Source organism: Acinonyx jubatus, chromosome A1 (genome assembly GCF_027475565.1).
Source record: "Acinonyx jubatus isolate Ajub_Pintada_27869175 chromosome A1, VMU_Ajub_asm_v1.0, whole genome shotgun sequence".
NCBI classification, from domain to species: domain Eukaryota; kingdom Metazoa; phylum Chordata; class Mammalia; order Carnivora; family Felidae; genus Acinonyx; species Acinonyx jubatus.
The window spans coordinates 78,957,706-78,979,509 of NC_069380.1; the positions used below are offsets into that span (position 1 = coordinate 78,957,706).

Sequence of the window (21,804 nt, forward strand, 5' to 3'; positions counted from 1 at the left end):
CTGAGTCTGGGGAGCGGGACCTTTCCTAACTCCTGCCTCTCCTGTTCAGAGACCCGCCTTGCCTCCTGATGTGGGGGACAAAGGCAAAAAGAAATGCAGGTAAAATTCAATTTCCTTATAACCTGAGTGACACATACTTGAGTCAGGCGGAATAGAGCACTCCTCCGGGAACGCCCAACTGCCTTAATGTTAACGCTTTGCCAGAGGGGACGACTAGTGGTTTACTGACAGAGGTCGCAGGCAGGCAGGACCTGAGTCAACGTCGGTTTCATTTACAAGAAAAAAGCAAGAAAAAAGCAATCTTATCAACAGCCGAACTTCCACAAACCCATGGATTCAACTTCCTGGGAGCTGGACTCCACCCTCCCCTCCCTAGAGTAGAAAATCTTCTAGAATCGGTCACTCCTCACGACCCCAGTGCAGCTCTTTCTGCCCACCGGTCCTGTCCCCTGTTTTTGTGCTCCACATCAAAGCCTAGCTGGCACACAATAGTTGCTCAAGAAAGCTTCGAGCTTCGAGTCAGGAAAGGACGGACGAGTTCACCATCCTGGGGAGACGGGAAGCTGTGTCCTGAAAACACACCATGCCCAGGTGTGCTGCCCCCCACCCTCACTTACTGGGTTTGCCTCACCTGTCAGCCCCCCCAGCCCCTCATCCGTGTGAGCAGGTCCCCTCCTCCAGGCCCCCCTCGGTGACTCCTGTCACAGTCCTTTCTCTGAATGTCCACTGATGAAAACAAAGGCAAAAGAAAGAAAATAAAATTAAATTTCCTTATAATCTGCAGCCGGCTAACAATGAGGCAGGCAGGGTCTAACATTCCTCCGGGAACACCCAAGTGTCTGAAGGTCAGTGCTTTGCTAAAAAGAAACAAATAGTTACCTGACAGAGATCACAGTTGTGCAGCAGCGGAGTCTCCGGATTCTCCGTCAGTTTGCAACCGTCTTAATGATTTACAAGAAAAAAAGCAACCTTACCAATTGTGAGCCCCCTCAGGAGCCTGGAAACCTGGCTTCCAAAATACCTTAGAGACTTATGCTGTCCCCAACCCCCTCCCAACCTGAAGGTCTGTAATCAGTCACCTATCACAACCCCAGTGCACCCTGTTCTGCCCACAGCTCCTGTCCCCATGCTTTAATAAGACCACCTTTTTGCGCTGAAGACGTCTGGAGAACTCTGTAGGTTGTTGGCTCCAACCCCCAACACTTGAAACCACATCATCCAGCCCCCCTCCCAGCCCTTCCAAGCCTCTGCACTTCCTAAGCAGACCACTGTATTTTCATTCTTACCCCCTATAGTAATTGTCAAATTCCGTAGAGACAGGGAGCAGGTTTTAAACTAACTTAGGATCCTCCCCAGCCATCCTTGCTTGTCTCAGCTTACCCTCTCACTCACTAAACAGGGTGCTGTGAGCCCATGAGGGTCCTTGAGTTTTGTTCTGTGTGCGTCCCAAGTGCCTAGAACCCAGACACCGTCCGTGCTCAATTATTGTGTATTTGGATACATTTCATTAACTGAATGCTGTCTCCACTGCAGAAGACAGCTGCTCTCAGAGCAGGTTCGCAGGGGACGGACCATCCCAGCACCCAGCCAGTGCCTGGCGTGTAGAATCCACTCAGCGAGTGTGTTAAAAATTTTTAATTCTCCTGGGGCGCCTGGGTGGCGCAGTCTGTTAAGCGTCCGACTTCAGCCAGGTCACGATCTCGCGGTCCGGGAGTTCGAGCCCTGCGTCAGGCTCTGGGCTGATGGCTCAGAGCCTGGAGCCTGTTTCCAATTCTGTGTCTCCCTCTCTCTCTGCCCTTCCCCCGTTCATGCTCTGTCTCTCTCTGTCCCAAAAATAAATAAACGTTGAAAAAAAAATTTTTTTAATTCTCCGGCACTTTGAAAAACTACATTCAAATGAGAGAATGTCTCCATGTCAAATTTCAACCACTCCTAAAAAATTCCAGAAGACCGTCAATCACCCTAGTCATGATCACAGGAGGCCGTATTGAGGAAGGAGGGAGATGTTGGGTTAAGAGTCTGTTTAAGGAGCTACTCACCTGCCAAGTATGATGTTTACTCTGCCTGGATTTAAACCACTGGCCTAACAGGCTAATCCTTTTTCCAATTGCTAGATGAAACGTTCCCCAGGCCAAGAAAAATATGCAGTTTCCTTTTATTTTTTTTTCAATATATGAAATTTTTTGTCAAATTGGTTTCCATACAACACCCAATGCTCATCCCAAAAGGTGCCCTCCTCAATACCCATCACCCACTTTCCCCTGCCTCCCACCCCCCATCAACCCTCAGTTTGTTCTCAGTTTTTAAGAGTCTCTTATGCTTTGGCTCTCTCCCACTCTAACCTCTTTTTTTTTTTTTTTTTTTGGCAGTTTCCTTTTAAAAGAGATGTAAACTTAGCAATTCTGGGACTGTCTACTGTGAAAATAAAAGAAATGAGAAAATATGGCTGCTTTCGTTGGATTTTGCAAAGTAACTTGGGAGTGTTTGTAGGTACCTTGCCGTGCCACAATTTTACCTTTTAAAGTACTTTCTTCCTTTTTAAAAAGCAAAGCAAAAACATGGGGCGCCTGAGTGGCTCAGTCGGGTAAGCATCCGACTCTTGATTTCGACTCAGGTTATGGTCTCGCAGTTCGTGAGTTCGAGCCCCGCATCAGGCTCCGTGCTGACGGTGCAGAGCCTGCTTGGGATTCCGTCTCTCTCTGCCCCTCCCTGCCTGCCTCTCTCTCTCTCTCTCTCTCAAAATGAATAAACCGAAAATTAAAAAAAAAAAAAAGCAAAACAAAACAACAAACCCTACCTATCATTTATTCTCTCAGTGGGTAGGAATTGTAGCACTGAGCTCTAAACCCCGACCTAGGAATCAAGCAACGAGAAAGGCAACCAACAAAATAAACAAGCAAAATATATACTGTCTTAGTGATTAAATATTAGACGGAGAAAAAATAAATGGGGAAGGTACCTAGAGAACAAGGCCTGACGGTAATGCAGGGAGCTCCATTTTAAACAGGATGTCTTCGAGATGGAGTTTCTGTAAGCATTAGGAGGTAAAGAGTTGAAGGTGCATTCATCTGTAGAAAGAAGGAAGGATTCAGGTAGACAGCAGGGAGTACAAAGGCCCTGGGGCAGAAACCCACCTGGTGGGCTTGATGGACCACAAGAGGTCAGAGCAGCCAGAAGAGGAGAGAGGAGGTAAGCTAGAAGTCGGGGCTGTGATTAGGGGTGGGCGTGGCAGAGAAGGATACCAGGGCCTAGAGGGCATCATTAGGGCTAAGGCTTAGACGCTGTACCAGGTAAAAGGGTGACAGAGGATTCTGAGCAGAGGAGAAACAAGGTCACTTCCCTTCCCTGCTGTGTTGAGGTGGCTGCGGCCCTGGTGGAGGCAGAGGCATCTGGGAGAGACAGCGGTGGTTGGGATTAGCATGATAACTGAGGAATGTTCCAAGTGTTTACACTCTGAGTGTGCTTTGAAGGTGGAATCTACCCGATTTGCTGTGGATTGCACGTGGGATACAGTGGGGGGAGGAGGGACAGGAGGAGCACATGGGAGGGGGAGAGAGAGGAGCCACGGACAAGCATCCGGAAAAACGGGGTGCTCCCACGTCTTCATCAGCTCTCAGGCGACAGTCGTCTCTGTCTAGAGCGGGGATCCCTGACCTCAGCACGGCCACACGCACGGGGGGGTGTCCTGTGACGGGTAGCAGCGCCCCGCTTCTAACCACCAGATGGGAGGACTCACACCCTCTCCGTGGTGACAACCAAGATATCTGTTCAGACCACACCCGCTGTCCCCTGGGGGGCAGAATGGCCTTCAGTTCCGAACCACTGCTGTAGAATAATACCAATGCACTTTAAAATTCATCGTCAAATTTCTCAGGGGTGAACATCACTCCTGGTTATTCCCTTTTTCCTTTTTTTAAGTTTATTTGAGAGAGAGAGAAATCGGGGGAGGGGCAGAGAGAGAGAAATAGAGGGAGGGGCAGAGAGAGAGGGAGAGAGAAATAGAGGGAGGGGCAGAGAGAGAGGGAGAGAGAAATAGAGGGAGGGGCAGAGAGAGAGGGAGAGAGAGAGAGAGAGAGAGACAGTGTATCCCAAGCAGGCTCTGCACCGCCAGCACAGAGCCCAGACGCAGGGCTCGACCCCACGAACTGTGAGATCATGACCTGAGCCGAAATCAAGAGGCTTGTGGCAGAGGCTGTGTCTAAATCGGAGGTACTGCCCTGCACCACGCCATCTGCGCAAGGACCCCAACGTTCACAGCCATAAAATATTCATTTCTTTCTCCGTGGTTCACATCCACAGGACCCAGGTTCCCCTTCAGAACAAAAGTGATTTATATATAAAGTGTTCTCTACATGTACCAGCGGCCGCTGAAGATGCTACCCCTCATTATCGTGGACACAGTGGGTTGAGCCATCGCATCCTAAGATATGAGACAGTTTTGCCCACTTGTCCAGTCATTTCTGTAAACTAATCTGCTGCAGCCGGAATTGCCAGGTGAAGCATGTGTAAATTGGGTCAGTCAGGATGAGGTTCTCACTGACAGGGACAGAAAGCCCCAAATAACTGGAGTTTAAAAGAGACAGACATTTATTTCTTTCACAAAAAAGTTCTGAGGTAGACCATCTGGGGCTGGCCTGGCAGTGTGTTCTACAAAATCCTCAGGACTCCTTCCAGCTCACAGCTCAGCCAGCTCAGAGTCGACTCTCACCCTCCAAGTCCCGGTTGGAGCTCCAGCCATCACAGCCACATTCCAAGCAGCAGGAGTAAGGAAGGACAGGCAGAGTGTCAAACAGGTGACACATGATACTTTTGCTTATATCCCATTGGCCATGAGTTAGTCACGTGGCCACACCTAGCTGCAAGGAAGGCTGGGAAATGTAGTCTTTACTCTGAGTCATCATGTACCCAAATAAAAATTCTGTAATTAGGAAAAGGAGAAGGGGCGGGGGGACAGGAATTTCTGCCACCCACATGTAAAAAACTTAGCTGACATTTTTCAAAATGCCTCAATGCCAAAAATATGATTTCATTGTATACTTCCGTTAATACTGATTTACAGTATTCTCTTCTCCTGGGTGGCGAATGAGCCTTCAATTGTGGCCAAAGCTAACTGATAATCTCCCTGGGGTTCGGTGGGCAGATGCACTGAGAGTAGTGATGTCAGCACGGGATTCTGCACAGAATAGCAGCGCATGTGCTGAATATTTCCCCTGTCTGTCCAACACCCTCCCAATATCCAGTGACAAAGCTTAATCTTTACCAACATGGTAGGTAGAAGTAGGTCTCATTTCCATTTGTGCTTCTTTGATCATCAGTAAGGTCAAAATCGTTATTTAAAAATCTGCTGGTCAGAGAGCCCGAGCGTCTCAGTCGGTTAAGCGTCTGACTCTTGATCTGGGCTCAGGTCATGATCTCACAATTCATGACATTAAGCCCCTCGTTGGGATTCTCTCTTCCTCTCTCTCTCTCTGCCTGTCCCCCCCGCTCGTGTGCACTCATGGCACGCAAATACTTTGTCTCTCTCTCTCTCAAAATAAATAAATAACCTTTTTTTTTTTTTAATCCATGGTCAGGGGGCACCAGGGTGGCTCGGTCAGTTGAGTGTCTGATTTCGGCTCAGTTCGTGATCTCACAGTTCGTGAATTCCAGCCCCACATTGGGCCCTCACTGACAGGCTGTCAGCGCACAGCCGGCTTCGGATCCTCTGTCCCCCACTCTCTGCTCCTTCCCCACTGCACTCTCCCCAAAAGAAATAAATATTTAAAAATAAATAAATAAATAAAAATCTACTGGTCGTTGGTGGGTTGCCTTTTCTTAATTTCCCATTAAAAACCCGTGAGCACTTTTTTAAATCATGGTGCTACTATAGATTTGCCATTCTTCAAAATAAAAGATTGGAAGTCATATGTGTATCGTATGTAAATGAATTTCCAACACATAAACACAAAACATGTAAAGCGAATACCTGTAAATGAATTTCTATGAAATATAAAATATAAAAGTTTATATATATATATATACATACACAAAACTCAACCATGTCAACCTTGTTGATGGTAGTTTTTTGACAGAGAGAGAGTGAGAGAGAGAGAGAGAGACAGAATCTGAAGCAGGTCCCAGGCTCTGAGCTCCGAGCTGCCAGCACAGAGACCAAGCGGGGCTGGAACTCACTAATCGTGAGATCATGACCTGATCCGAAGTCAGACGCTCAGCCAATTGAGCACCCCCCCACCCCGGCGCCCCAAACGTACGTGTACTTTTATTTGTAGGTACCAAACGTACCGATCTTTCCTGCACAGTTTCTGGCCATTTCAATATCCGTCGTGATCCCTTCAATTTACTGCCGAAGGCCTGGTGTCAGCTGAGTGTGGAGAGATGACAAGAGAATGGAATTGGGAACCCTGTTGGCTACGTTTTAACCAAGCAAATCAGGGCAAGTGTTCCAAGTGGTCCTGCACTCTTTCCTCACCTACCAAATGTGCATGGTACCTCCCGGCCCCCAGGAGGCGTGTGATCCTGTACACAGGGGTGCATGGGAGACGTCAGATCCCTATTCCCTCCCTGGGGGGAGCCCCCCACTTCGACCAACACCCCCTCAGCCGGCACCAACAGCACTCAGCATGATGAATCAGGCCCTCGGGGACAGCAACCCACCCCAGCTTGGGCAGGAAACTGTGGGTGTTTATGGAGTCGGTCTTCCGTTTCAGTTTCAGAACCCGCCACCCCGAGTCTCTGCTCTTCCCTTCCTTGGAGTCAGTGGATGACCCCAGGGCTGGATTCCCGGATTCGGGATTGGGGAAGCAATGCCTCGGGACCCTGCTAGGGCTGCTGGGCAAACCACGGTCACAGAAAGACTATTTGTTCGGCATAAACGTCTGCACACAAGTTACGGGGTGAGGTGGGAACCTGACTGAGGACATTTGAAAACTCCCTTCCCAGCTTAAAGAAAGTGAAACAAAATACCCAAAGCGGCAATGATCTAACTAGCAATACAGGCTGCTATTGTAGCTCAACAATCTGCTTCTTCCTAGATTTCAACATAGAATCTCATCTAATTTGACACCAATGCCTTCTTCCATCAGCTCGTTTTCTGTTTATCATAAAAACTATCCAAAAACTTCAAAACAAATTTAAAGAATTTTGTAGAAATGGAAAAGAAGTCAATACAAAATTCCAAAAATGGTAGATTTCTAATACATATATTTTTTAATCTTTAAAAATGTTTTATTTATTTGGGGGGGGGGGGGAGGAGCAGAGAGAGAGGGAGACACAGAATCCGAAGCAGGCTCCAGGCTCTGAGCTGTCAGCACAGAGCCCAATGCGAGGCTCGAACCCTGAGATCACGACCCGAACCGAAGTTGGACGCTTAACGACTGAGCCACCCAGGTGCCCTTAGATCCTGTCCCCTGTACCATCAGTCCGTCTTCCCGATGGCCCGCCCGGCCTCTGCATCATCTGCTGTCACCACCCCTGAGTCACACACCCTAGGGGAAACCTGAAGTTAGGTCCTGCCCACGAATGCCGGAACTGGTCTGGGGTCAGCCCCACAGCATCCTCCTTGGTGCTATCTCCCAGTGCGTCCATTCTGTCTATCCCTAGCCCAGCTTCATCCAAATCTGGGTGATTCCATAGGCGGATCCCCAGAGTGTGGGTCATCTGTTCTGTCCTGACCCTGGTTTAAGCATCTCTCAGACACCCTTGTCTGTCTTGTGATGAACACAGGTCTTTACATTTCTGTCCCCAGAACAGACTGCAACTTCCTTGGGGACAGGCACGTTGACACATTGTTCCCTGGTGTATTCTTCTGCCCGGACGGCTGTGCCCAGTGCCACATTCTGGATGGCTTAAACAACACACAGTTATCTCTTCGCAGTCCCGGAGGTCCGAGGTCAAGGCCAGCCGGGCTCTGCCAGGCATGGCTGGTGCTGCTGTTCCCAGGAGAACCTGTGCCCGGCCACCCTGTCCCTTGCCAGCAGCATTGTGCCATTTGGCTACAAGTCGAGAGCGGAGACGTGACCCCTTCCTTTCCTCTGTGTAACAGACCAGCTTGTCTGTGCCTCACCTCCTGACTGACCTCAAGTCTGGGACCTCATCCTGGAGGATGTGCGTCTGTGGGGAGAACTCTGAAGGGCTTTGAGGACAGAGAGAGGAGGGGGAGAGGCCAGCACTGCCATGGGGGGCCTCAGGCAGTCAAGTCCCAGTCAGGTCCCGGCCTCTCCCCTCCCCTCTGTCTCTGGCCCTGGCGGAGATGCCCCTTTCCTCCCTGGGCCCACGGTTTCTCTGGGGTCCTCCTAAGCTGGGACGCCTCTCCTGCTCTCTGCTAAGACATGGGTCCTTAGCGTCTGGCTGTTCCCTATTCAGTCCTGAGAACCCGTTCTCAGGGATGGTTTTCCTCAGGCCAGCCCTGTGGTTCTTGAAGTTCCCAAGTTCTCCAGCCCCAGCCCCACGCATGGTCAGGAACTCTGGGTGGGGCCCAGGCCTCCAGGTGAGTCTGAGCAGCTCAGGCTTGGGACCCCTACTCCTGGGAGCCCTGGGGCTAATCTCCCCAGCCTCCTTGGCCTCCACCCACCAGGCCCAGAGGCTCGCGGGCCACCACAGGAATCCTCTGCCCCTGTGCAAAAACGGGGCGGTGTTTGCTCAGAAGGGTGTTCCCTGGGCTGCACGGTTCCAGTTTGTGTGCAGAGTAACGAGGAATGAGGGGCCCGGAGCTCACAGGACATCGGAGCCCTTCTGTCTGCATTTCCTGCCTCTTTTGCACAGGGTCCCCAGCAAAGCTCCTCCAGGAGGCCTAGCCTGGCCACCCGGACAGCAGCGTCCGGGCAGGGAAACTCACACTCACATGGCACACACCTTAAGAGAAAGGTCCTCCCTCCCACCCGGGCCTCAGGCTTCCGAGGTCAAGCTTCGCCTCCATGTTTGCAAATGCACGCAAGAGACTTAACTACTCCGTCTGCTAAGGGGGCTTCTGGAAAGTTGTGGGTTTGGGTCTTTGCTGGGTTTTGCGTTGCCCTTGCTCTTTGACCTTTGACCTCCCCCCAAACCTGTGCAATTTTTTCTTCATCCTTCCCCTTGTCTGACATGCAGGCTTAGCTTTTGCTTTCAACGGCTCGACTTCCTCTTGTGAAACAGTGACCTTCCCTGTGCCCAGAGAACAAGGAACTCCAAGTTCATTGCTTTTGATTTTTCAGTAACCGATTGAGTGGATGCTGAATGTTTCTAAGACACTGTACGTGAAAGTCTTTTCCACACGGTGCTATCCCGTCCGCGATTACCTCTTCGGTCTCCCAGCGGACGGCTTTTTGTTCTTTTAATTCTCTGCGAAAGAGCTACTTTTCCTGGGGCGCCGGGGTGGCTCAGTCGGTTGAATGTCCAACTCTTGGTTTGGGCTCAGGTCATGACCTCCTGGTTCTTGAGATTGAGCCCCAGGGCTCTGTGCTGACAGCCTGCTTGAGATTCTCTCCCCCCGCCCTCTGCCCCTTCCCCACTCATGCTCTCTCCCTCCCTCTCTCTCTCTCAAAATAAATAAATAAAAACATTAAAAAATAACTACTTTTCCTGGCCTTTAATGGCTACGCCCACCTTGCGAACTACCCCCTTCTCCTCTTGTAGGTTTCTCGTTTTCTTCTTCCTCACTGAGTCTCAGCTGGAATTTTGAGCCATGATGGGCAGGCTTCTGAGCAAGGGGCTTCCTCCCTTGTGTGGCTAAAACTCCTCCATTCTCCACAAGACTCGTGGTCACTAGCTGTTCCACTTCCTCCAGAAAGCCTGCCCTCCACGTGCCCCGAAACTGCTCTCACCCACGTCACCGGGGACCCACCTCACGGTCACTTCGGCCACTCAATACATTTGTGGCCTTGGACCCTGTTTCTGGCTTCTCTCTTGACCATCTGTAGCTTTCCTGACCATGTATGCCTTGGCCTCCCCAGGGCTCTCCCCTCGTCATGTGGGTTTGCTTTTTATTTTAATTTAATTTTATTTTTTCATATATATATATATATTTTTTTTTTTTTTTTTTGAGAGAGAGACAGAGACAGACAGAGTGCAAGCAGGGGAGGGGCAAAGACAGAGGGAGACACAGAATCCAAAGCAGGCTCCAGGCTCTGAGCTGTCAGCACAGAGCCCGACACGGGGCTCGAACTCACAAACTGCGAGATCATGACCTGAGCCACCCAGGCACCCCTACGCACCATACAGTCGATAAGTGTCCCGTAAGTCTTTATCTGTGCACTGAAACTCCGTTACATACAATATTCTCTACCTTTCCCTGGAATGGAACATTGGCCCCTCTGGAATCAAACCTAAATCCTGCCAACAGTAGACTTGTAAAAACAGACCTTCTTAAAGACTAGAATTTCTGAAGTTCTGAAAAAAACTAAATAAACAATGAGCATAATGCCTGCTGAAAAAGAAGGTGACCCTCATCTCAGGACGTGAAGCCAGGGCTGCAACTGGTGCCCGTAAGCCACCACTTGGTCTAATCACAGGGTTTCATGGTTCTGGTAAATTTCTCGAATTGCATCCCTGCGAGGTTCGGACCTTCCGGGGAAGAGACCGTCACGACCCACACGTGGGCAGACATGGGGCAGCAGACAGCTGTCTTCAGGGGGCAGCACGGAGGGGGTGTTGCCAACCCCAGGATTGCCCTTCTTGATTTGTATCGTTGGGGGAAACGCTTTCCCTCTACCGGTGCAGACCCAGTGGCGGGGGCCCGGACACTTAACGACAGACAGGAGAAAAGAGGGCAAGTTTATTCACGCACATGTGAGCTCTCTCACTGCCCCTGAGCAGTGAGAGAGCAGGGTCCGTGTGCCAACCATAGGGTGAGGGGGGCAGACAGGGCTGCTGTGGGGAGACATTGAATTCTTAGGGGAAGATGGGAGGTGTGGCCGCTGTGGACATGTCTGCCAAGACAACTTCCCATCCTGGGGCCAGCCCGTCTCCTTCCCTGTGGGGGTGAAGCTGCTTTCTCAGACGAAGCTTCTTTCTGAATCCGCTGTATGTTACCTATCTCCAGGCTCAAATAATCTTCAGACCAGCTCTGTAGGCCAAGTGGGCCCCTATGGGACCCGGAGAGCTCTTGCCTGCAATGTGACCAGAAGGATCCTTCTTCAGGGCCTCAGTGGAGCCCAGAGCTGAGCTCCCACTCCCGTGGGCATTGCCCAAGGCACCCTGGGTTGTGCTCAGCAAGACCCCCAGGCCCTCCCGGGGGCCCACGGTCCAGCATTCCTGGCAGGACACGGGCAAGATTCCCACGCTTCGTTGTGCAATGCAGGCATCATCTTTAAGAGGAAAGATGCGTACTTGCTGGGTCTGTCTGTGTCCCTCCAATGCATGCGGTGAAACCCTAGCACCCAAGGGGATGATGGATGAGGAGGGGGGCATCTGGGAGGAGGTTGGGTCATGAGGTAGAGCCCTCCTGAAGGGGGTTAGTACCCCTGGGAGGAGACCCCAAGAGAGCCCCTGCCGCTCCCCCCCAAGAGGGCGCAGTGAGGACACCTCAGCAGACACTAGACCAGCCCGCATCCTGATCTGCCTCCGGCCTGCAGAGCTGCCTAATTTGTAAGCCACCCCGTGTGTGGGATTCTGAGCAGCCTCAACGGACTGAGATAAGACATTTTTTCTAAGACTACCCAAGGGGAATAAATGTATTTTCATTTCCCAGATGCTTCCTGTAGCTTTCGTCTGCAACCAGAGCAGACGCGAATCTGAAGACAGCACTGTCCCCACTGCAATAACCCACCAGAGCCAGGGGGAGCCCCCACGGCACCCAGGATCAGCCAGCTTTGAAGAAAGGCGCCTCGCCGCTCAAGCTCCGGCGTGAGCGTCTCATCATTTACGGGCACTAACTTGTCCACAGCGTGGCTCTGAAATACATTCAGAAATTAGCTCAGCAGATTTCCTGTGCATCCACAGGCGGCCCTGTGGTCTTTCTCTCCCCCCACCCCCCCCCCACCTGATTCCATTCTCGGTTTCCCTGGATGCCATGGGCCCTGGTGACTGTTCTGTGGCTGGAGAGCAGAGCCAGGCCACCTCGTCCCAGGCGTTAATCATCCAGAACGGTATCTGAGAGCCAGCCAAGGTGCTCGGGTCTGCGTTTCAAGTCACTTTTCATTCCTTAGAGGAGCCGGTTATTTTTACTGTACCACCGGACACACGCTTCTACAGCAGACCCGGGCTTGATGATTAAGGAACTAATTCATACTTCCAGCCACCTGAGTAAGTATTAGCACGGGTTTCGATAATCTAGCAAAGCCATGAGGGACTCTTTACAAGGCCAAGGTAGTTTTCAGGAAGTACGAACGGGGCTGATCCGAGGTTTTCAGACGAGGGCAATGAACACGGTGCGGGAGGTGCTGACCCTTCTGGACCCCCGTGCTTTTGTCCACTTGGCACATCTCCTACAATGAATGCACATTACTTCTGAAAAGAGAAAAAGCAAATCTAAAGTTAAACCTAATTTGAACCGGGAAAAGTGGGGTGGAAGTTTATGGAAAGGACCAAAGGGAAAGCTGAAAATTCATCGTATGTACTTTTAATTGAAATCGAATTTTCTGGCATCATTCAAGTATTTACTGGCTTTGGGGGGCAGGGAGAAGGGGAGAGTGTGTGGCTCGTGAAGTGTGTTCAAATGGTGGGATTCGGTCCCGCTCTTACATGACAGGTCTTAACAACTACTCTTTGATAAAGGTGGAACCATTAAAAATAATGGTTGAGGAGACGCGGGGGGAGCGGGGCTCAGTCAGTTAAGGGTCCAACTTCAGCTCAGGTCATGATCTCACGGTTCAAGGGTTTGAGCCCCGTGACCGGCTCTGCTCTGTGTGTGGAGCCAACTTGGGATTCTCTCTTCCACGTTCTCTCTGCCCCTCCCCCACTCACAAGGGCACATTCTTTCTCTCTAAAACAATTTTTTTTTTTTGAAGAAAATAGATGTTGAACCATATGAAACCAGCACATGAGCTTTGATGACCTAAAAATGGAGATTTCAGGGGCGCCTGGGTGGCTCAGTCGGTTAAGTGTCCGACTTCGGCTCAGGTCATGATCTCACGGTCTGTGGGTTCCAGCCCCACGTCGGGCTTTGTGCTGACAGCTCAGAGCCTGGAGCCTGCTTTGGATTCTGTGTCTCCCTCTCTCTCTGACCCTCCCCTGTTCATGTTCTGTCTCTGTCTCAAAAATAAATAAACACTAAAAAACATAAAAATAATAATAATAATAAACATGTTTCCTTTCAGCTGCATAAATTAAAAATGCTCAGCCTTAGCCTATGCCAACACCCCACCGGAGAAGACAAGGGCCAGCTGCATTTCAGGGGCACTTTCTTTCTTTCTTTTTTAATGTTTATTTATTTATTCTGAGAGAGAGAGCAGGGGAGGGGCAGAGAGAGAGAGAGGGTGGGAACGTTCCAAACAGGCTCCTCACAGTCAGTGCAGAGCCGGACACGGGACTTGAACTAATGACCCTGGGATCATGACCTCTGCCGAAGTCAAGAGTCAAATGCCCAACCGACTGAGCCCCTCAGGGGTCCCTCGAACACGACAAAGCAAAAATAAACAATACATGAGATTGCATTATCCAGAAATAAACCAGTGTTACTTAGTGTAGTGGAAAGATCTTTCCAGATATTTCCCGACTCTGCCCTCAAATACGTCCGTTCCCAGGAAGCCTTACAGGTGGCATCACGGGAAGGGGGGCTGGGGTCTGAGTGTAGTGTACCAGGCCCTTCACACGCCTGTCACGTTGCTTCTGGATCCCCACCCTTGACGAATATCCCCTTGCGAGTTTCTTTCTGAGTCTGTGGGACTAAGTCCTTGAGGTAAATTCCCAGAAGTGCGATTGCCTAACCCCTGCCCCAATTTCATTGTTCTCTACAAAATTGCAAAACCCATACATACTTGGTTTTTTTTTTTCTTTCAATCAAATAGTGCATAAGAATGCAAAGTAAAGGGGCCCCTGGGGGGCTCAGTCAGTTAAGTGTCTGAGTCTTGGTTTCAGTTCAGGTCATGATCTCACGGTTGTGTGAGTTCCAACCTGGCAGCGGGCTCTGTGCTGACAGTGCAGAGCCTGCTTGGGATTCTCTCTCTCCTTCTCTCTCTGCCCCTCCCTCGTTCGCGCTGTCTCTGTCTCTCTAGGAATAAATATTTAAACTTAAAAAAAAAAAGAATGCAAAGTAAAAATGAAATGGCCCCGGATTCTCAGCCACCCTATACGACTCCCGGGGGTGGTTGCTGTAAATAGTTAAGAGGGACTTTAATGAAGCAAGTTAGGGTTTAAATCTCTGTTCTCTCTCTTAATAAATATTCAACCAGGGAAAGGCTCTTAGTCTGTTTAATGCTTAATTTCCTCATCTGACAATGAAGTTAGTATCTGCTCACCTCTTCTCAGGGAGTTTTAGGACACTTAAAATAAAATATATGTGAAATGGAACATTCACCAAAATGTATCTGTACACAGATCACGATGGAAATATCCATAATTGTCAAAGATCTGAAATCATTCATGCCAGACATTCCAGATAGAAGACAATTAAGTAGAAAACAAACAGCAAAAGGAGAGGTAGAAAACACAACGAAAAGCAAGAAAAAACGACCTGTGGTACTGATCCATTGGTACAGCTGCTACGACCTCCCTTTTCTTAAGGACTAACATACTTTTTACTAGCTGGCTGAGCTGGGTGAGCCTGGACAGTTATGGGGATATAGTAACCAGAGTGGCCCAATCACACTCAGACCCCAGCTCTGCCACTGGCTGGCGCTTGGGTGTCGTTTTCTTCCGCAGGAACGTGGCATTTCCCCTGCAAAAAAAAAAAAAAGATCCATTAGAGTCCTAGTGGCTCAGATGTGACCTTATGTGGAATGGGGTCATTGTGATGCAGTTTGTGAGTCTGAGACGAGGTCACAATGGGGTGGCGTGGGCTCCTAACCCGATGTGACTGGTGTCCTTAGAAGAACAGGGCCATGTGATGACTCAGACACGCAAGGAGGATGATGTGACAACGGAGGTGATGGAGGTGAGGCAGCTGTCAGCTGAGGGTCGCCAAAGGACACCAAGGGTCACCTGTAACCACCTGAAGCTGGGAAGAGGCGAAGAAGGATGTCCCCACAGCTTTCAGAGAGAGCACGGGTCTGTGGACACCTTGATCTTGGACTCTGAATGAACCATTAGATACAGATCTCTGTTGTTTGAAGCCGCCACTTTGTGTACATTGTTATGGCAGTCCTGGGGAACTAACGCACATCTGCCTAGAAAAATCCGTGGCAGAAGGTGGCGGACTCCCACTAGTACAGCTGGAACCCATGTGTTCCACATGAAACATCAGCAGACTCTGAAAGGTTAGGAGGAGAAGGCATACTGCCAGCACAGCCACTTGGGACATGCAAGCGTGCACACACACACACACACACACGAAAAAGCCACCTAAATATGCAGCCACCGTATGACTTGAATGCACTCCTGGGCACTTACCCCAGAGAAATGACATCTGCACATGGATGTTCATATCAGGTCAGTCCCAACAGCCAACAACTAAAAACAATGCAATTGTGCTTGACTGAGTGAATGAACACACCAGTTCCTATCCATCCACACCACGGAAAACCACTCAGAAATATAAAGAACCAATGGGTAACAACCTGGATGAATCTCCAGGGAATTAACCCGGGTGAAAAAAGCCAATCCCAAAAGGTTACGTACTGTAGACTTCACTGATACCATGTTCTTGATGTGACACAATCATAGGGATGGAGAACAGATCCATGGCCACCAGGGGTTCAGGAGGGCTGGGTGGGAAGCAGGTGGTGTATCTGTACAAGGGCGATGATGTCATCCTTGTGGTGATAGAACTGTCCTATATTTGACCGGATCCGTGGTGGGATCCTGGTTGTGATGTACCGTAGTCTCATAAGATGTCCTCACTGGGGGAAAACTGGGTAGAATATATGGGATTTCTCTGTGTTAGTTCTTTCAACTACGTGTGAATCTACAAACATCTCAAAGTAAAAAGCTTAAAAAAAAATCGCCGTGAGGAGGAAAGAAAACAGTAGATGTAGCGCCCTCGGTACGATGCGGGGCAGGTAGCAGGGAGCCACAGGGCTGAGACTGGAATGGCCCTGGGCACACCGGACCGCTGTTCACCCCGCAGGGCCGTCGGGTGTTGGCTCCCACAGAATCCGGGGGACTCGCGTTCTCCCCGTCTCTCTGCCCTGCCATTTGCAACGCGTTGGTTCACGTTCAGGCCACATGTGCACAGGCTCCCAAGGCTTCTCCAGCTGTAGGTGTCCTGTACGGGCTGGCCTATGCTCACCCACGTCCCCCTGAGAGCAGAGAACCTATTCCCGGAAGCCTCGCTCACAGCTTCGTGGCCAGGATTGCTTCACTTACAAAATCAGCTAGCGGGATGGAACCACTGTGCTTAGGTCAGATCAGCCTGGATTAACCTCTGGACCGGGGACGGAGCCAAGCTTCCTGATTCAAGTGCAGAATCACGTCTATGCCGGCCAGAGAGGAGGAGGTGGGAGGCTTGGCAACAGTGCCCCTCTCCTGCCTTGCCTCGCCCTCCCACGGCCGGCCACCAGGCACCCTGCCTGGGTTTGCACACTGGTCCGGGCAGGAGCTGGGTTCTGCCCAGGTTCCCACCCCCTGCACACCACAAGTGCCCGTGCTTATGAACAATACATATTTGCAGAGATGACACATTCATTCTGCCTCCTGAGCGTCTAATAAAACGTACACCCATTAACTGTATCACGATGGCTCAGGTTAGAAACTTAACCAGTCCCCAAGCCTGCAACCCACTTAGTTTCTGCAGAAGCTGTAAATCCTTCCTGCTCTGTGAGCTTCTAAATTGGATTTGTGCCTTCCGCTTTTTGAGTCGAACGCAACCTGTGTTGTTATACTCTGTGCTTTCTCTGTTTCCCTGTGATTTACGCCCACGTGGATTGCCGTATCCTCATGATCCACGTTCTCTAACTGTTCTCCACATTTCCTACGGGAGGGCAAGAAAACGCAGGTGTTCCAACTTCTGCCAAGTGACTCACGTGGCCCACCAAGTAAGCCAGTGATTTTCCACCACAAACTTTGCATCACTTTTTTTTTCTCCCCAAGTAAAGCTGTTGACTAAGTCGACTATTAGTTTGAATTTGAAAGTACCGTATCCCCTAAGCAGAGGCTAGCCTGGCTTCTCTGTCTCTGTCTCTCTTTTTGTTTTTACTTGTCCCTGAATCACCGGGGAGAAATGATTCTGACCCATAAAATGGTTATGTTGCAAACCAAACAGAGGTTCCCATATTCTCCTTAAGATTCTTCACTGGATTTCCATGCTTCCTGGATTGGACTTAAATTTCTGGATCTCATTCTCAAAGCCACCCGCTGTTTTGCCCATATCTGCCTCAGACTCTTGCAGATCTATCGAGTTCTGGTTTCCCTGCCTATCTTCCCTGTAACACAGAATATAAATGTGAGATGTTAGACATCAGCTCCTAGCAAGGCCTAAAGACATCATCCTGGCCAAGAAGAAAAGATTTAGCAGAAATAATGGTGCATCAAGAATCCAGAATGGTTTAGGTCTCCTGAGTTCATTGCCAATTTATCTTCAGGAGAGGTTCTGCTTGCGTCGAGTTTGAAGCATCAGGACTTAAAGACAAGACGTGCTGGTAACAGCAGTTAGTTCTGGGCTGATTTGCAGGGTTTACAGAACCGATTGTCATCCTCAGGCACTCACACTGAGGACATTTCAAAACTGTCATCCCGGAGACAGTAGAGGGCACTCTGAGTAAATACTAAAGTAAAGAAAAAGCAAACATCCCAGAATGGAATGTGACCCGGAGTGCTGGGTACAGTGCGCGATAAGGCTTGCGGTCAAACTCCTCTTGCTAAAAGCTAACCCAGTCTTTTCCGATGGTTTATGTTCTCAGTATCCCGGAGCTCTGCTGTCCCCGGAAGCTGCTAGCCACATGCACATATTTGAGTGGGTTCACATTTAAAATTCCTCCCCTCTGCTTGGGTGGCTCCGTCGGAAAAGGGCCCCACTTCAGCTCAGGTCACGATGTCACGGTTCGAGAGTTCGAGCCCCATGTCGGGCTCTGTGCTGACAGCTCGGAGCCTGGAGCCTGCTTCGGATTCTGTGTCTCCCTCTCTCTCTGTACCTCTCTGCTTTCTCTCTCTCTCAAAAATAAATAAACATTAAAAAAAATTATAAAAAAAATTAAGCCCTTCACTTGCATTGGTCACATTTCTTATCCTCAATAGTCACGTGTGGCTAGTGGCTACCATGTTGGACAGCACAGACATGGAATATTTCTATCGTCGTAAGAAAGTTCTAGACAGCGCTGTTGAAATCTCAGTTCTCATATTTGTTACAATTGAATATGTAATCAGAGTATGCCACCCCCAAATATGCCACTTTTCCATAAAGGTTATATTGAGCCAAAGGAACTAAGAACCAGCAGACACGGGGCGCCTGGGGGGCTCAGTCAGTTAAGCGTTCGACTCTTCATCTTGGCTCAAGTCATGATCTCGAAGTTTGTGGGTTCGAGCCCTGCATCTGGCTCTGTGCTGACAGCATGGAGCCTGCTTGGGCTTCTCTGTCTCCCTCTCTCTGCCCTCCCCCTGCTCGTTTTCTCTCTGTCTCTCAAAATAAGTAAACTTGAGAAAAAAAAAAAAAGAAAGAAACGGTAGACACGGGAAGCCCTGCCATCTCCTTCCACGTAAGAACAGGGAGTGAATCTGCCTTGGGAAGGGGTGCCCCTGTCTCAAACCAGGAAGGGAGGACCGCCTTTATCACCAGAGATGGCGGTGGTCCCAGGATGCCTCTGCATAAACCGTCTCACTGAATAACCCTCAGCTTCTATTAGTATCCCCGTATAGTTCCTTTCCCACAGCGTCTGCTCCTGGATGCCCAAACCCCATTTCCTTGGTCTGGTCACTTCTCCATGACTTAACTGTCTTTGTTACAGTGGTATGTATGCCCCCACTCCCTAATTGGACCCCTTCTCTGGGTCTCCATCTCTGTGCAGGCCTCCACTCGTGGGGAAAAAGTAAATTATCAACAAGTGAAATGTGTCTGCCTTTTCTCCTGTTAATCTGTCTTTTGTCAGTCTGATTATAGACCCCCTACCCTAAGGGGGCAGAGGAAGATTGTTTCCTCCCTTACATAAGCCACCAAGAATAATGGAAATTGGGACCAGTCTGGCAGAGAGGCTGAACTCCCGAGGTCTGATGAGCCTGAATGTCCTAGGGACAGAGGGCATCCATGGCATGAAGTCACCTGGCTTCCAATCAGGTGACATCACCTGGCCACCCTTCCAGCGGCTTTCTCTTATTTTGGAGAAAAATTTCAGTTAGAGAAAGAAGAAGGTATTTTTCAGTTAAAAAGTAAGAGATATTGGTCTGAATATCATTTGGGATTCTGTTCTATATAAATTCTTGATTAATTTCTTTTTAAAAAATTTTAATGTTTATTTATTTTTGAGAGACAGAGAGTGTGAGCAGGGGAGGGGAGGAGAATATCATTTGGGATTCTGTTCTCTATATATTCTTGATTAATTTCTTTTTTAAAAATTTTTAATGTTTATTTTTGAGAGAGAGAGATAGAGAGAACAGGGGAGGGGCAGAGAGAGAGAGGGAGACACAGAATCGAAAGCAGGCTCCAGGCTCTGAGCTGACAGCACAGAGCTTAACATGGGGCTCGAACCCACAGACCGTGAGATCATGACCTGAGTCAAAGTCAGGTGGGGGCTGAACTGACTGAGCCACTCAGGCGCCCCACTTGTTTAATTTCAACTCCCGAGCACATTACTGTTCCTCTTAGAGGACTTCAAAACCGTATTTTAAAAGTAACATGAAACTGAAGATAAAACGTAAGCAAGTGTATTACTAGGTCAAATATGTTTCTAGACTTGACAGAAACACTCAAGGTTATCTCATCTAATTTCATCTTTTGGTGATAAAAACTCTGTGACCTGAAAAGTTGAGGCAGCTCTCCTAAATGCTCAAGGTTACCGCTGAGGATTAGAACTCACATCCAGACTCAACCTCGTATTTTTTCCCTTATGTTATGATTATATAAGATGTTTTTATTTAAACTGTAGGCCTTCTAAAGTTTCTCACTGAGATTAGCGCTAGCTAGATTTTCTCTTTCCTTTTTTATACAGCCAGACGTTTTACTTGCTCTCAGCCTCACCCCCCCCCCCCCCCCCCCCCCGCCCCGGCCGAACAGAGGTCAGTAAGGTGAGTTTCATGACCTCAGATCCAGTGCAGTGTGGTTTCCTTCGGTAAATGCAGGGAGAAAGGAAGGAGAAACAGTCTCTTGGAGTTTTATGTAAGACAAAGTGATTCAGAACACCAACGCAGTGCTGTCTGCAAGGGTGACAGATACGAGAAGTGCTTTAATCATGAGATTTTGGTAATTTTGTTCTCCAGCCCCATCAAACTGACCTATGGGTGGAGACTATGGTGAAACTGTGTTCAGCATTCACCACTGGCCTCTCCTGGGGTCGCGAGGACAACGTCCTGCTGAGGCCACACCAGGTAAAGAATGTTCCAGGCAAATCAATAACAGCATCAACATTTCAATTGGTTATTTTATTTGTGTTTTTAAGAAAGACGCTGAATCACAGCAATCCCTTGAAATGGACGACTTAACTGTTATGGAAAGAATAGGTCCCTTTGTGCTTCTGCATTTCAAATAAGCCCCCGGGGAAACCAAATCTACCTAAGCCTGACTGGCTTTTCCTTAAGTCTGAAAATAAAAATTTGCTGATCCTGGACATAAATTTTATTTTTCCTTCTGGCTATATCCCCTAATTATATGGCTCTTCATCGCAAAGCTAAAAATAATAGGTAAGATGTCACGAGAGATAGTTCTCAAAGCAAAGGACAGCCTCCCAATTATCAAAGGGCAGGCTAAGGAGCTGCTCCCACCGCGGTAATTAAATTAATAAGAATATGCTAATTGGAATGCAAATCCCTTGTCAGTGTTATGCTAATTATGGTCCCCTCAAGCTTACTAAGAAAATTACAGATTATTTCAGCATTAATGAACTTTCAGATTTTGTGGGTGAATCCTGAAAAACGTTCTTACAAGTCTTCTATGATATTATCCAAGGTGATATTTGGATAGTAAAAGATCTGGGTTCCGATTGTTCTCTCTTGGATCAATTTCTGAGCCTGGCTGATGAGGACAGCAGCCTGGAGGCCAAGAACCTGGGGAGGATTGTTGGAAGGTGAAGGTCACCTCTGGACGTTGCCAGAGGGATGGGCCAAAGGTGAAGCTGTTCTAGTTCAGAGGTGATGTTTGGAAACGAAGTGGGTGCCCGCATTTCAGATGGGTTACATTCCTCTCCCTGTGGTTTTGGCTTGGGAAGGCCCATCCTAACACTGCAGTGAAGCAGGTCTGCGTCCAGTGAGCTTCAAGCTCTTGCTTCGGCCATGACACCTCCACTGGCGCTGGGCCAGTGCCAATGACCTCTTCACAGCTCTACAGTTGAGTGAGGAAGAGTCCTTTAGATCGATCTGCACAACTTTTCTAAGGTCGCACAGATCTCCTCCCCAACCCCCCACAGGAGAAGGAACTCACATGCTGCGTTCTGTGGGAAGGATTTTATCACAAGGATTAGAGTTGGCGCTGAGGCTGGGGTCCCTAGGGGAATGGTGGAAATGTAAATATTTAGGGCACCTGGGTGGCTCCGTTAGTTAAGCATCAGACTTCCGCTCAGGTCATGATCTCTCAGTTCGGCTCTGTACTGACAGCTCAAAGTCTGGAACCTGCTTTGGATTCTGTCTCCCCCTCTCTCTGCCCCTCCCCCATTCATG

General features: G+C 49.2%; 1 long non-coding RNA gene across 1 annotated transcript; it reads right to left on the bottom strand.

Annotated features, from left to right (window-relative positions):
- Positions 1 to 12,090: 12,090 nt before the first annotated feature.
- LOC113601128 (uncharacterized) lies at positions 12,091 to 14,871 on the bottom strand. Its single transcript, XR_003422281.2, has 2 exons — positions 14,585 to 14,871; positions 12,091 to 12,420 (listed from the first exon to the last, which is right to left on the bottom strand). It is a non-coding gene; the product is annotated as an uncharacterized LOC113601128 (long non-coding RNA).
- Positions 14,872 to 21,804: the final 6,933 nt, after the last annotated feature.